Below are 15317 nucleotides of genomic sequence, written 5' to 3' on the forward strand. Positions count from 1 at the left end.
GTTCTAATTTTCACCTGGAGGAAAGGGGTGGGACAGACAGACAGGAATACCCCAGAAGGCATCCCAATCTAACTGTTTTGGAAAATTATGTCAGTGAAGGTTCCTCTGGGGAACATAGCACTATGGGTGGCTCAGCTGAAAATGAGCCAGGTGGGAATAAGAGTCTACGACAAATAATGATAGGGGATTTGATTGTGAGGGGTGGAGATAGGTATTCCTGCGACTGCAGATGTGACTTTAGGATTGTATGTTGCCTGCTTTGGGCCAGGACATCACTGGAGAATTGCAGGACATCCTGAATGTGGAGGGTGATACGTTTGAGGTTCTGGTACATTTTGGTATCCATGATTTAAGTAGGATTATGAATGAAAACTTGCATCAAGAATTCAGGGAACTAGGCAATAGATCAAAATACAGGACCACTAAAACTGTAGTCTTTGGATTATTTCCAGTACCATGCATTAATGAGTACAGAAATAGGAGTACAGGGCAATGAATGTGTAGCTCAGAAGTTAATGGAGGAGGGAGGATTTTGGATAACTGTGACCATTTTTGCATTAAGTAAGAAAGACAATAACAGGATGATCTGCAGCTGAATCAGAACAGGTGAGTTTGCTGGTGCTGTTGGAAGGAGTTTAAACTATTTCAGTAGTGGGAGGGGATACAGAGCATTAGCACAGTACCCACATGGCACAACAAAGTAAAGGAGTGAGGACAGAGAGAGATCAGCTATGTTGCAATTCAGCTGAATAAGGTGAGGCTGGATAACCTCTATTTTAATGCTAAGAGTATTTTAGGTAAAACAAATGAATTAAGGGCCTGATTGATATGTAAAATTATGATAATGTTGCCATCACAAAGAAGTGAGTAAAAAGTGAGGTCTGCAGATGCTGGAGATCAGAGCTGAAAATGTGTTGCTGGTTAAAGCACAGCAGGTCAGGCAGCATCCAAGGAACAGGAAATTCGACGTTTCGGGCCGGAGCCCTTCATCAGCCTTCCTGATGAAGGGCTCCGGCCCGAAACGTCGAATTTCCTGTTCCTTGGATGCTGCCTGACGTGCTGTGCTTTAACCAGCAACACATTTTCATCACAAAGAAGTGGGTGAGGGTGGGGCAGGACTGAAAATTCTGGGGTTGAGGAACTTTTGTTGTGATGGGGGAGGATGTAAAAGATGGTGTCACATTATTAATTAAGGAGTCGGTTATTATAAGGAGGGGTATTACCCTGGGAAGAATCTTCATAATGAGACTAAGCGGGGGGAAAGGGGGCACTTAGATTGCTGGGAGTGTATTATAGGCCCCAAGCATTTAGCAAGCAATACAGAAGCAAATGTAGATAATTTACCAAGGTGTAGTGGGATATTTATATTAGGGGATTTCAATGACCCTAATACTAATTGGGCTAGTTATAGTGTAAAGGGTTTAGTGGGGTAAGATTTCTTGAAATACATTCAGGAGAGCTTTTTATGTTAACACATAGAAGGTCCACCAAGGGGGGATATAGTCCTGCATCTAATTCTAAGGAATGAAGCCAGGCAGGTGGTTGATTTGGCATGGGGATGAGGGAAGGGAATTAGTTTAGTGATAGTGACCACAACGTCATATGATTTAAATTTACGAAAACAAAAAGGGATGACTTGCAAGAAAAGGTCTTGAATTGGGAAAGACAGAGTTTATTAAAATAAGGCAGGATCTGGCCAAAGTAGACTGGGAAGAGCTATGTATGGGTAAATTTACAACAGAACAGTGGGGACATTCAAAATCTAATTGGTGAGAATGCAGGCCTGATATGTTCCCTTTAGGTGGCATGTAGGAACAACAAACATAGAATCCTGGATATCTAGGAATATTCAGGACCGGATGTAAAGGAAAATGACTGCTTTTAGCAGGTGCAAAGGGAGCAAACCAATGGCTACTTAGTGAAATTTAGAAAATGCACAGCCCTCCACTCCCTCCGCTCCAGCCCAACCTCACAAGAGAGGGAGAGTAAGAAACCAATTAGGACAGCAAGTAAGGTAGCATGAAAATACTGTACAAAGCTGGTAAAATTAGGGAGACTCCCAAAAGTATTCTATAACGATGGTAAGTGGAAGATGATAACCAGGCAAGAGTAGAGCCCATTAGGGGTCAAAGAAACAAATTGTGTGTGAAGCCCAAGGACATTTGGTACAGTGACAAATACTTCACATCCATCTTCATTCCAGAGAAGGAGGCTGTAGGTACAGCATTTGGGAGGAAGGGTCCTGAAGTCCTGGAGCAGATTGACATAAGGAGTGAAGAGGTATTGAAGGCTTTGGTAGGCTTTAAAGTGGACAAATCCGAATGAGTGTATCCCAGTTTTCTGTGGGAGACTAGGGAAGAAATTACAGGAAAAGCACAGCAGGTCAGGCAGCATCCAAGGAGCAGGAAAATCAATGTTTCGGGCAGGAGCATTTTATCAGGACTTCATCCCTGACGAAGGGCTCCTGCCCGAAATGCTGATTTTCCTGCTTCTCGGATACTGCCTGACCTGCTGTGCTTTTCCAGCACCACTCTAATCTTGACTCTGATCTCCAGCATCTGCAGTCCTCACTTTCACCTAGGAAATTACAGGAGCCCAATGACAATTTTTAATTCCTCTCTGGCCACTGGGGAGGTGCCAGAGGACTGGAGATCAGCTTTTGGGATTCCACTTTTCAAGAAGGTAGGGATAAACCAGAGAATTACAATCAGCAAGTCTCACAATAGGAAAACTATTGGAGAAAGTTCTGAAAGTTCTTAATCTCCACTTGAAGAGATAAGTTTGATTGGAGATACACAGCATGTCAGAGGGACATCAGTCCTGACAAATTTGCTTGAATTTTTTGAGGAACTGATCAAGTGTGTAGTTGAGGGTAGTACAGTTGATGAGGGTTATATGGATTTCAGTAAAGCCTTTTACAGGGTACTACAGAACATGGAAGACTGATAAAGAAGCTAAAAGCATATGGGATGTGGGGCAACCTGGTAAGTTGGATCCAAAATTGGTCAAGTGATCAGAGACAAAGGATGGTGGTAGCAGGATGTTTGTGTGACTGGAGGTCAGTGTCCTGCTGCAAACCGAAAGGATCATTGCTGAGTCCCTTATTGTTGGATGGAATGGTAAGTAAGTTTGCAGATGACATAAAGATTGACTGGTTGGTTAATTCTGAGGAAGATGGGCTGGTCAGATGGGCAGATCAGTTGCAGTTGGAATTTAAAGCCTGAAAAATGAAGTAACACAGTTTTGAAGAGGTAACAAGACTAGGAAGTAATCCATAAATAGTAAGACACGAGGTACCTCAGAGGATCAGAGAAGTATGTCCACGGATTCCTGAAGATGGCAAGACAGATTGATTGGAAAATTAGAAGGCATACGGGACATTTGTATTTATAATCGTGACATAGATTATGAGCAGGAAGGTTATGTTGGAGCTATACCAGACCTTGGTTAGGCCACAGCTGGGGTATGCAGTCACCACTCCATAGTAGAGATGTGTTTACACTGGAAGGGATGCAGAAGTGATTCACCAGGATATTGCCTGGGTTGGAGCATTTCAGAGAAGCTGGATAAGCTCGGGTTATTTTATTTCAAACAGAGAAGACTGAGGAAGGACCTTTTTGAGATGTATAAGATTAAGAGGAGTGTGCACAGGATGGATAGGAAGCAGCTGAACGCCTTGTTTAAAGGGTCAATAATAACAAAGGGGCATAAATTTAAGGTGAAAGGCAGGAGGTTAAAAGGGAATTTTTGTTTCACCCAGAGCTTGGTGGGAATCTGGAATGCACTGTCTGGGAGGGTAGTAGATGTGGGAAACCTCACCTCTAGGAATGTGGATGAGGACTTGAGAAGTCATAACATTCAAGCCAATGAGCTATGTGCGGGGAAGTGGGATTATTTTAGCTAAGTGGGCACAGACACAATGGGCTGAAGGGCCTCTTCTTGTGCAATATGACTCCATGATCAGCTGAGATTCTCCAGGATTATCTCCAGATTTCCAGCATCCTCAGCATTTTACTTTTATTCTAATTTTGAGTCCTTGTCTCATTTGAGCAATGTCAAAGATCAGTATGACCATGCAATTATATATTGTAAACATTTTCCTGTAAATATACTTATGCAAAACCATCTTCAATCCAATATTTGAACACACTTAATGAAAGGATATGCCTCAAATTAAACTTATTGTAACATAGCAATGTATGCTGTGTAAAAATAAGAGGATACAATGTTGACTGAGTATATTTTATAAATATTGTGTTAGGAAATTCGCCGGATGAAAATATCACAGTATATAATTAAATCATTGTTACTGGTTAAGAAAGTAAGCCACATGTGCCCTCCGGTGGTTTCAGTCTTTACTCAATTCAAAGTTATAAAGGGAGATCTGCAAACAGGAAGAACAACATTTTTGATTATTTTGTTGTTTGTGGATTAAACTTTGAATTGCATATAAAACACTTCGTCCTAAGGAAGACTTATCTTAATTACCTTATGCTGTACAAGATTACAGCGCAGGTAAAACAGATTAAGGAAAAACCAAAATAAAATTACTGTTAACCATATTTGTATTTATCTGCAAACTTAAAGGCAATTATACACTGCTATGGCACCAGGAGGAAGATAGTATACTCCTATCATAAAGGATTATTCAAGAGGAATGTAATGGTTTTAATATTGCAGTATATGTGGAAGTATCGTGTTTCATGAATACTATTGACTGAATGTTCATTTTCTATTGTGCAAAAGTATGGAAAAAGATGCAGATCTGTTGTTTTGTATCTCCTTGCTCCTTTTCACTCTTAAATCCTGGGGAGGGAGAACAGAGTTAGCATTCCATTTAGGGAAGGGGCAAAACCTTATGAGGTGGAACATTCTTTTGGGTGCCTCAGTGATATATTACACTACGTTGGACTTCGGTTCTGCTGGTTAAAGGGTATCTGTAGTTATTGGAAAGGCAAAAGACACAAAGACATACAGGCTGTTCATTATTCCACTTCTGGAAGTTTAACCTGGTCTTCTGACAGCAAATCTGACTCATTAAGAAAATAACCCCAGCTTATCCAGCTTCTCTTCAGAGCTAAAATGCTCCAACCCAGGCAATATCCTGCTGAATCACCTCTGCATCCCTTCCAGTGGAAACACGTCTTTACTATAGAGTTGTGACCAGAGCTGCATAGTCCAGCATTGGGCTCAAATTTCCTTTATCTTTTCCAGGTGCTACAATCATTACAAAGGAATGGTTATGTATTGAAATAGCCCCAGACCATGTTAATAGCCTGAGACAGGAAATGCGACCACTATCAAGCAGAAATAAGGAGACATTAGCCTTTATAGTGTGCAGCTTCATCATCTCAGTGTAGACATCAATGGTTGTACATCTTGTTGCAGAATACCCTTTGAAGAAACACAAGTTTTGTTCAAACTGGCAACAGTCAGGCATCTCCAAATAATTTACTTGTGCAACCATCTGAAAAATCTATGAAATAATAGAAAAAAATGAAAACAGGACAACAGCTGTTAGGCTAATACTGTTAAACTCAATGTAATTCTGATATTTCCTAAAGACACTGGCTGTCAATCAGATAACCCATATTGAATGAAACAATGATATTACCACCTCATGTCTTTTGTGGTGAGAAAAACAGTAAAATACAGTGAAAAGCTTTCCACTGTCATCACAATCTGGTGCCATTTTGAATAGGTTTAAGGATTAGAAATAAAATAGAAAGATGAAGCTTAAGGAGAGTCCAACAGTGCTGAGCTAGCTCATCGACAATGACACCTGCGCCGCCATCTCTCCTTCACCACCTTGCTGCTATCTACACCAGACCCAATAACATTGAAGTCGCCACTCTTTAGGTGCCATCTTCCACCATTATTTCTCTGCCACTGCTGCCTGTCCCCAGACCCACCAACATCAGAATTGCATCTCTTGCTGCTGGGTCCACCTCATCGATGTCCCTGTGATCCCTTCCGCCACTGCTTTACCTGTGTCAGCGCAGGAATCAACCAATGATCAAGTTGCCAATCCTCAGGCATCATCTTTCACCACTGGGCCTACCTCATTGATGTCACTTCCATCGACATAAAAGCTGTCAATTCCAATGCCTGATCTTGTATTAAACCCGTAAAAGCAAGTAGAGGCTCACTTACTGCTGCCGAGAGGTCCTCACTGGGTCCACTCAAGTCTGTGCTGGGATTCCTCATCTTCGCTGATACATTCCCAGCTCAGGACGACAAGTTAGTAAAAAGAAAAAAAAAGAAAGGCAATTGCAGCAGATGAGCCCCAGCTCAGGCATCCTCCTTCACCATTGTCTTCAGTTCTTTTTCTAATATTTATTTTCTACCTGCTCAAATTCCATTAAGTTTATTCTGCTTTCTTGTAATTTTGTAATATTGTATTATTTAATTAATTAAGCAATAAGAGACAATATAACCACTGTCCCATGACATTCACTGAAATAGCTCCACAGAGGCCGGTATCCCAATACCAAGTCAACCTTTATTTACATGTGGAGGAGGAGAGCTCCTGACACGATCCTGATCCCTCACATCTCGTTCCCAGAATGAACCGAATGTCTGACACTCCTGTTCTTATCTATCATGTTGGCACTCTGGGCACTGCCCCACCAATGTGATTATATCAGCATCCAATCCTGGCTGCCAAGAACAACTTCTCAGCAACATGTTTATTTTAGAAACCCCTGGATGACCCTGGTGAGTTCAGCCAGTATCTGGTGGCGATCTTTGCTTCGGATAATCACTCGTATTCCCCATAACAAAATGCTGTCCTCTACTGTGTTCTGGACTCTCCAGGTTCAAAAAAGATTGTAATTCAGGTTGTGACAGGCCTTAGTTCCCCCATCACCACCAGCTGTTTCAGTTTTGCCAGGTCCAGATTTTTCTGTGTCCAAAGTCTGATGTTGTCAGCTGTGACTGGAAATGTGTCCAGAAAATTTAAAACTGTTAGGGACTCTTTCAGTGATGTTATCACTGATAGTGTTTCTGCTAGCGGGAGGCAGCACAATGCGTCTGCATTTGCTACTTGACCTCCCAACTTGAAATTATTCACACTTAATATTAGAATCCATAGCTGAATCCTGCCCGAAGATATGGATGGCACGGCCTTGTCCTCTTTATGTAGACCCAATAGGGATTTGTAATATGTTATCATTATAAATTTACATCTGCAAATGTATTGGTGGAACTTCCTGACTTCAAATATGACTGCTAAACCTTACTTCACAATCTGGGTGTAATTACGCTCTGCATTAGCCAAAATCCTGGATGCATACACTGTTGAGTGTTTCTCTTCATTGGGCCACCTATGACCTAATGCTACCCAAAGACCATGTGGGGAGATGTTGCATATCAACACCAGATCTTGCTTGGGATCATAGTGTGCCAACACCTTAGAGGATGATCACTGCTTTTTACACTTGGGATGCCTGGAACACATCTTTTCCCATCGAAGGCATACACCCACCTGGGAGAAATGTCTAAGAACTGTGTCCAAGTTCTCTAGGTGCTTCTTATTAGTCTTCCCTGTCCTATGGATAAATGGTGACCTGGGGTAGACCTTGTAAAATGTTTTCCGTCATCTACTGAAAAATTGCACAGATTGACGATACCCCAGATGGCAGTCTTAGTATGTTGTTACAAACCCTTATGAGTATTCATTGTAGCATACTACTGGAAATCTTCATCTAACTGCAATTGCAAGTACACATGGCTCAGTCCAGCTTTGTGAAGGACAGATTCCCTGACAGGTTTGCATATAAATCCTTTATGCGAGGGGTTGGGTATTTATCCAGCTGCAAAAAATAGTTTACCATTTGCTTAAAATCCCTGAACTGACGAGGATACAGGTATACAGGATGATGAGAGGCAGAGATAGAGTGGATAGACAGACTTTTTCCCATGGCAGAAATAGCTACCACAAGGGGCATAATTTTAAGGTAATTGGAGGAAAGTTTAAGGAAGATGTCAGAGGTAGGTTCTTTACACAGAGAGTGGTGTGTGCCTGGATTGCAATGCCAGCAGTGGTAGCATAGTCAGATATATTAGGGACATTTAAGCGACTCTTAGACATATGAAAGATAGTACAATGAAGGGTATGTTGATTAGTCTGATCTTAGAGAGGACAAAAGGCCAGCACAACATTGAACACTGAAGGGCCTGTACTGTGCTATACTGTTCTATGTTCTAGTCAGTATGACTGATGCTGCCCTTCCTGCAAACTGGGCTGGTTTGTTAATTCCTTTACTTTCCAGCCTCCTGATTTCTGCCTCTACTTTTTGCCCGAAACGCAAATGGAACAGTGCGAGCTTTGCAGAATTGCAGAATTGCTTTCCTGGTCAACATGCAAGACGGCCTTGGCTCAGTAAGCTCCCAGACCTTCCTGAAAAACATCCAGGTATTTAATTAGGACTTCACTCAGGCGACCATTTCTAATAAAGGATGTTGAGCCACTCAAGGTGAATCTTCCTCAACCAATTTCGCACCATCAAGCTTGTGCTGGAGCCTTTACTACAAGTAGTGATACCTGAACCAGCTGCTTCTCACCAGAGACTAGAAACAGAGTTGTACCATTCATTAGTAAAGGTTCCCTGGTATAGGTTCTCAGTGCAGCTGAGGTCTTATGCAAATTTCAGGGTTGGAACCCAGTGCAAATTTTGTTGAAAACTTGTTCTGCGATCGCTGAAATGGCCAATGCAGTCTCGACCTCCATTAGAACTGGATGAGCATTTAGACAGATGTTTGTTTTGATTGGTTCTGATTGAGATGTTGCTAAGTAATTTAACTGTTCCAAACCAGCTATAGGTGCACTTTCAAGGCTGTGCACTCTCCTGGATAATGGCCAATGAGATCTCTTACTCAATGTAAGTCTAGTGGCACTCCTTTGCTATCTTGGGTCTGTATACCAGCAGCAAATATAATGAATTGCCAGTCCAGATCCTGAAGAAAATTTTAACTGCTTGGCCACATCTTGGCTTTGTTTTGGGGTTTTGCTGTGCGCTGACCTGAGTCCCTTTGTTCAGGAAATGTCCTGAGTGAGGCTCTGCAATTGCCTTTACTCAAATGGTGTTCCCCAAGCTCAGTCAGACTGGCAAGTGTGTCCACTTTCATCAGATAATTCTGCAACTCATATGCTCCACTTGCTGCATTTTCCAATAATAATGCCAATTTTCAATGATAATGCCAGTTGTAGTACCAGTTTAAAGTCCAGTTGGGCTTCAGCTAGTACATGCTTTTGCATAATTACATCATTAATTCCACCTACCAAACGCTCTCTCAGCATCTCATTAAGAGTTAAACCAAGTCACATGCCTCTCCAGTCACCTTAACCTCTTTAAACTCCTGATGTAGATTCCCCAGGCTCTCAGATTGATGAGTAATAGTGTCTCAGAATTAAAAGGGTGGGGTTGTAATATTCATTAACTAAATGTGTCAACTCTTGAAAGGTTCTAGTATCTGGTACCTCTGGCAAAGTCATGCTCCCAGTAACTGAGAAAGCTGTGGGTGTACAAGCTGACAGGAAAATGACTCATTGCTTTTCATCTGCCCCAATGTCATTCTCCCAGGAAAAAAAAACATGCATTCTTTCCACATACTGGGCTCAGTCTTTGATTGCAGGATTGAATGAGCCAAGCTTCCCAAATAATGGTATGATGCCACCTCAAAAGTGACTGTTGCGAGTGATTTTTTTCAGGAGCATGTTTTTCTCTCGTCGCCACTGTAGCAACTCTACAGAGGCCATTATCGTGTCACCAAGTCATTTATTTACATGTGAAGAGTCCTTAACACTGATCTTGCTCCCTCTGAACCAGATCTCAGACTGAACAGAATGCCTGACATTCCTGATATTTTCTGTCAGCCAGAATTCCCTGACTGGACCAGATTAACAACCCCAAATTCGGGAATACATATTCTATGAGGCTCACTTTGCTAACCTTGTTACAGTCGCAACAGTTACCATCTCTCACTATTAACATCCTGGGGTTACCATTGACCAGAAACTCAACTGGAATGACGATATACTTACAGTGGCTGCATGAGCAGGCCAAAAATACAGCAGCAATTAACTCATTTCCTGACTCCTCAAATGCTGTCCACAAAGCACAAGTCAGGAGTGTAATGGAACACTCCCCACTTGTCTGGATAAGTGCACCTCCAACAACACTCAAGAAGCATGATACCACTCTTGATAAAGCAGCCCGCTTAACTGGCACCATAACCACACTCCCTCCATCTCAAATACTTAGTAGTAGCACTGTGTACTATCTTCAACATGCAGAAAGTCACCAAAACATTCGCCTGTACCTGTGTTTTTGTTTTTGCTGCTGTTGCCTATTATTTACTTATCTATGCTACTTGTCTCTGTGATCTGCTTGTATTGTTCGTAAGACAAAGCTTTTCACTGTGCCTTGGTACACGTGACAATAAATGCAATTCAATTCAATTCAAGTTACTTAGATATGCCTTCAAACCCATGACACTTGCATCTAAAAGACAACAGACATATGGGAACTATCTGCAAGTTCCCCTCTAAGCCTCTCACCTGATTTGGAAATATTTTGCTGATTCTTTGCTGTCACTGAGTTAAAATTCTGGAATTCTCTCCTTAAGAGAACTGTGGGTCTATCAACAACACATGGACTGCAGCGATTCAAGAAGGCAGCTCATCATCTCTCAGGGACAACTAGGGACAGGCAATATTTGTTGTTCAAGCCAGCAATGCCCATATCCTGAGGAAGCTTTAACGTGCATTTGGAGGGGACTGATTAGGTATTATCGGCATGGCTTTGTCAATGGGAAGCTGTGGCTCACAAACTTGATTGAGTTTTTTGAGGATGTAACCAAAAAGATTGAGGGCAGATTGTTAAATGTTGACTTACACGGACTCAGTAAAGCTTTTGACAAGGTTCTGCATGGTAGCGTGATTAGTAAAGTTAGATTACATGGGATTCACGGAGAGCTTGCCAATTTGATATAAAGGGTGGAAGTGGGTGCCTGGAGGCCTGTGACCAGCGATGTTCTGCATGGATCAATGTTGGGATTCATTGTTTGTCATTTGCGTAATTGACTTGGATGAGAATGTAGGAGGTATGGTTAGTAAGTTTGTGGATGACACCAAAGTTGGTGGTGTAGCCGACAGTCAAGTAGGTTGTCCAAGATTACAAAGAGATCTTGATCAATTAGGTTAATGGGCTGAAGACTAGCAGATGGAGTTTAATTTGGATAAATGTGACATATTGAGGTTTGGTAAAATGAACAAGGGCAGAACTTATTCAATTCATGGTAGGACCCTGGGTAGTGTTGTCAAACAAAGAGGTCTAGGGGTTTAGGTATACAGTTCTTTGAAAGTTGAGACTCAGATAGATGGGGTAGTGAAGAAGGCAGTTAGCACACTTGACTTAATTGCTCAGACCATTGAGTATAGGAGTTGGGACATCATGTTGAAATTGTATAGGTCATTGGTGAGGCCTCTTTTGGAGTACTTTTTACTGTTCTGGCTCCCCCTGCTATAGGAAAAATATTATTAAATTTGAGTGAGTTCAAAAAATATTGATCAAGATGTTGCTAGGCCTGGAGGGGTTGAGGTATAGGGAGATGCAGGATATGCTGGGACATCTTTTGACGGTCAAATATAAGGTGAATAGCAAAGGTCTTTTTTATAAGGTGGGGGAGTTCAAACTAAAAGGCATAGTTTTAAAGTGAAAGGTTTTAGATTTGAAAAAGACCTGAGGGGCAACAGTTTCACACAGAGGATTGTTTTTATGTGGAATGAACCGCCAGAGGAAGTGATAGATGCAGGCACAGTTACAACATTTAAAAGACATTTTACAGTTCTTTGTATAGGAAAGGTTTCGAAGAATATGGGCTAAATGCAGGCAAGTGGAACTAGTTTGGTTTGGGCATTTTGGTTGGCATGGATGAGTTGGACTGAAGGGTCTGTTTCCATACTGTAAGACTCTGAGTAATGTACCTTTTAATAATGCAGTAGTAGTCTCCCTACCTCAGGTTCATTCCCACCTGCTTCAGAGATGTGTAACAACATCTTTGAATAGATTCATGAGAAAAACAGGCTAAACATTTTTTTAAAAATTAACACACCTTTTAGAACATACCTTTTTAAAATGTCTTTTAGCAACATGGTGATGAGTTGCATCCATGAAGAACGAGGCAGTGACTTTACCAGAGCAATTATAGGGCACTATTTCTTCCATCCATGCTTTGATTAAATTGTTTCATTTGAACTAAAACAAAGATTCCAGGGAAACTCAATATGAAGCTGGATTTATTTCATGTTTTTATTGTGTCGACATTGAAAAGCGAAGTGTGGCTCATGAAATCATCGTAGGGCTTAAGTAGGTGAGTTAATCAAATACTTTTTGTTCAAAGTAGTTTTTAAAAGACACATTAAACTGTTATCAAGATAAAGGCATTCTGTTCAGTTCTAACAACAAATCGATTTCATTGCTTAAGGAACCAATCACAAATCACACAACTGGGAGATGGTGATGGGGTAGCAACACAGTGTGCCTGGGCTCCTGCTTGGAGCTCATCTGCTGCATTCACTTTTACTTTTTTTTTCTTCATTCACTAGTCTTATTTTTTCTTACCTACCTTCTGTGGACTAACATGTCTGACACAGGTTTCTCCACGGCGACGGAAATGAATGGAAAAGAGTTTGTGCTCCTCGTGGCAGCAATGGCAGAGGGAGGGGAGTTTTCAGCTCAGGGCCTGATGAGGGATTCAGCTGCTTCAGCGGTGGCTGCGTTGCCATGATCGGCTCAATGGGGTCTCATGGCTATGACAATCTTGGTATGGGCAAGATGGCGCTGAAGAGCTGCAACTCATTTCAACGAGCACAGCAAAGGGACTCCAGGCTGGCTGACTGCCTCCTGCTGGTGTTGGTCTCAGCATCTGGGTGGATCCAGGCCCACAGCTAAGGACTTCAGAAGGACGGTAACTTTGAACTTAATTTATTTCTTTATTTTCTACGTTATGCTGAAGATTTGTACCCAGCTACCGTTGCATTTAAGATGGCGCAGGGAATGGCAACGTTGTGCACTTTTCACTGTACTCCTGTATCTTTGTACTTGAGTACACATCGCAATAAAATCTAATTCACTAAATGAAACTTTATACAATTACCCTGACTTTTGGTGCAGACAGATGTGTTTTAAAAAATCTACAGTTTTGATAAATAGTCAACATTAAATTGAAAAATTTAATAAAATATGAACCAAATTGAATTGGCAATATTTAATAGAAATATTAATGCATGCTTTCTCATGACTGTTATTACAATTTAATTTTATTTTTCCATGTTTGATTTATTTTCTTTACCATTTTGTTATTTATTTTGTCAGCAATAAATAAAGTTGTTTAAAGCAGCATCATAGCTGCTGGATGTAATTATCACCAAATTACTTTCATGTAATTTCCTCTGGCAAGCAATTCATCCTCATGTGATCAGTCAATAACCAAAAGATAACACCCCTATTAAGAGTAATACCATGACAGTCCTTATCTGTAGTGATGTCAACCGTTGCTGAATTAAAAGTCAAAACAGCAAAAAGAAAACAGATCAAAACAGAAAAAAAATAAGAATTATGTATTAAAGGGGGGATTGAGGCAAGGTGTTGTCCATAACCAACACAATATGTAGAACCATAGCAAGGTTTTGACCCACAGAGGCAATCCAGCCCATTGTGTCTGAATTGGCTGAAGAAACTGGTCACCTGCTCTAATCCCACTTTCCAGGACTTGGCCCTTAGCCCTTGCATGTTATAGCAGTTCAGGTGTCGATCCAGATTCTTTTTGAATTAGGTGAGGATTTCTGCCTCAACCACAAAATTGGACATTACTTTGAGACACTCACAATCCTCTGGATAAAAAGTTTCATCTCATGTCCCCTCCAAACTTTCTGCCAATCACTTTAACTCTGTGCACTGGTAATTGACCACTGTGCTAAAGAAAATAAGCCTTCCCTGTCCACTCCATCCAAGCTCCTAATCAGTCTGTACACCTCAATTCAAACAACCTGAGCCTATCCAATCTTCCCACTTGGCTCAAATTTCAAGGCAGGCACTGTTCTTGTAAATTTCCTTTAAGATTCTCTCGAGAACAATTATATGACCAGAAGTGCAAACGCAATTCCAGCTGTAACCCCACCATATAGTTTCAGCATTACATCCTGCTTTTGAATTCAATGCCTCAACCAATGAAGGCACCCATTCCATATAATTTTTTTACTACCTTATCTGTCTACCCTGCCATTTTCAGAGACATGTGGGGTTTAATTTAAGTCATTAATATATACATAAACAGTGAGGAACCTGACACTGAGACCTGTAAAACACCATTGGAAACTGCTTTATATTTGCAAAGACCTCCATTGACCATTGCCCTTTGTTTTCTAATGCTGATTCAATTTTGGACCCAAATTGCCAAATTCCTCTACATACTCTCGGCTTTAATTTTTCTAACCCAGTCTACCTTGTTGTACTTTGTGAAGTGCCTGACTGAAATCTACGTAGATAAATTCACTGTTCTAATCTTATAATCCTCTGGTTCCTTCCTCAAAAAAAACAATTTAATTAGTTACAATATACCCTTAATGCAGCCATGCTGACTATCTCTGATCAGTCCATGCCTTTCTAAGAAACAATTAATTCTATCTCTAAATATTGATTCTGGTAATCTTCCCACCATTGAGATTGTATTGACTAGTCTACAATTATTTGGCCTAGCCATCGCATCCCTCTTTGAATAACCACACAATATTTACAGACCATCAATCCTCCAGTACTTCACCTGTACCTAGTGAAAATTTGAAAATAGTAACCATAACATCCATGATTTTGTCTTGACCTCCTTTAACAACTTTGGATATAGTTCATCCAGTTCTGATGATTTATCCATCTTCAAGGAGATCAGTCCCTAAAATTTGTCTCTCATTTTGCTTATTTTATCTAATATTTTACATTTACCCTTCTCTTTAATTAGGATGTCTGCATTGACTCTGTGCTTTGTGAGGACAGAAACAAAGTGCTCATTAAATACCCAGTACAAAGTACTCAGACGACAACTTGTTCATCCACGTGCAAGTTGCCTTGAACATCTCTGAGAAATTCAACTCTTTCCTTAATTTATTAAGACCAAGAGGAAGACTGAATCTTTGGATTTTCCCTGAATTTGCCAAGCTTTTAATTCTGTACGTTGAAAGTCTGATTTAACTCTTCACAAGTTTTCAGTTCTAAAGAACAACCATATCGGACTCTGAATGTTAATACTGTTAATGCTGT

General features: G+C 40.9%; 1 pseudogene; it reads right to left on the reverse strand.

Annotated features, from left to right (window-relative positions):
• The window catches only part of LOC132835637 (trace amine-associated receptor 4-like), a 39486-nt pseudogene extending 33279 nt beyond the window's left edge, over window positions 1–6207 (reverse strand).
• Window positions 6208–15317: the final 9110 nt, after the last annotated feature.

Source organism: Hemiscyllium ocellatum, chromosome 3 (genome assembly GCF_020745735.1).
Source record: "Hemiscyllium ocellatum isolate sHemOce1 chromosome 3, sHemOce1.pat.X.cur, whole genome shotgun sequence".
NCBI lineage: Eukaryota > Metazoa > Chordata > Chondrichthyes > Orectolobiformes > Hemiscylliidae > Hemiscyllium > Hemiscyllium ocellatum.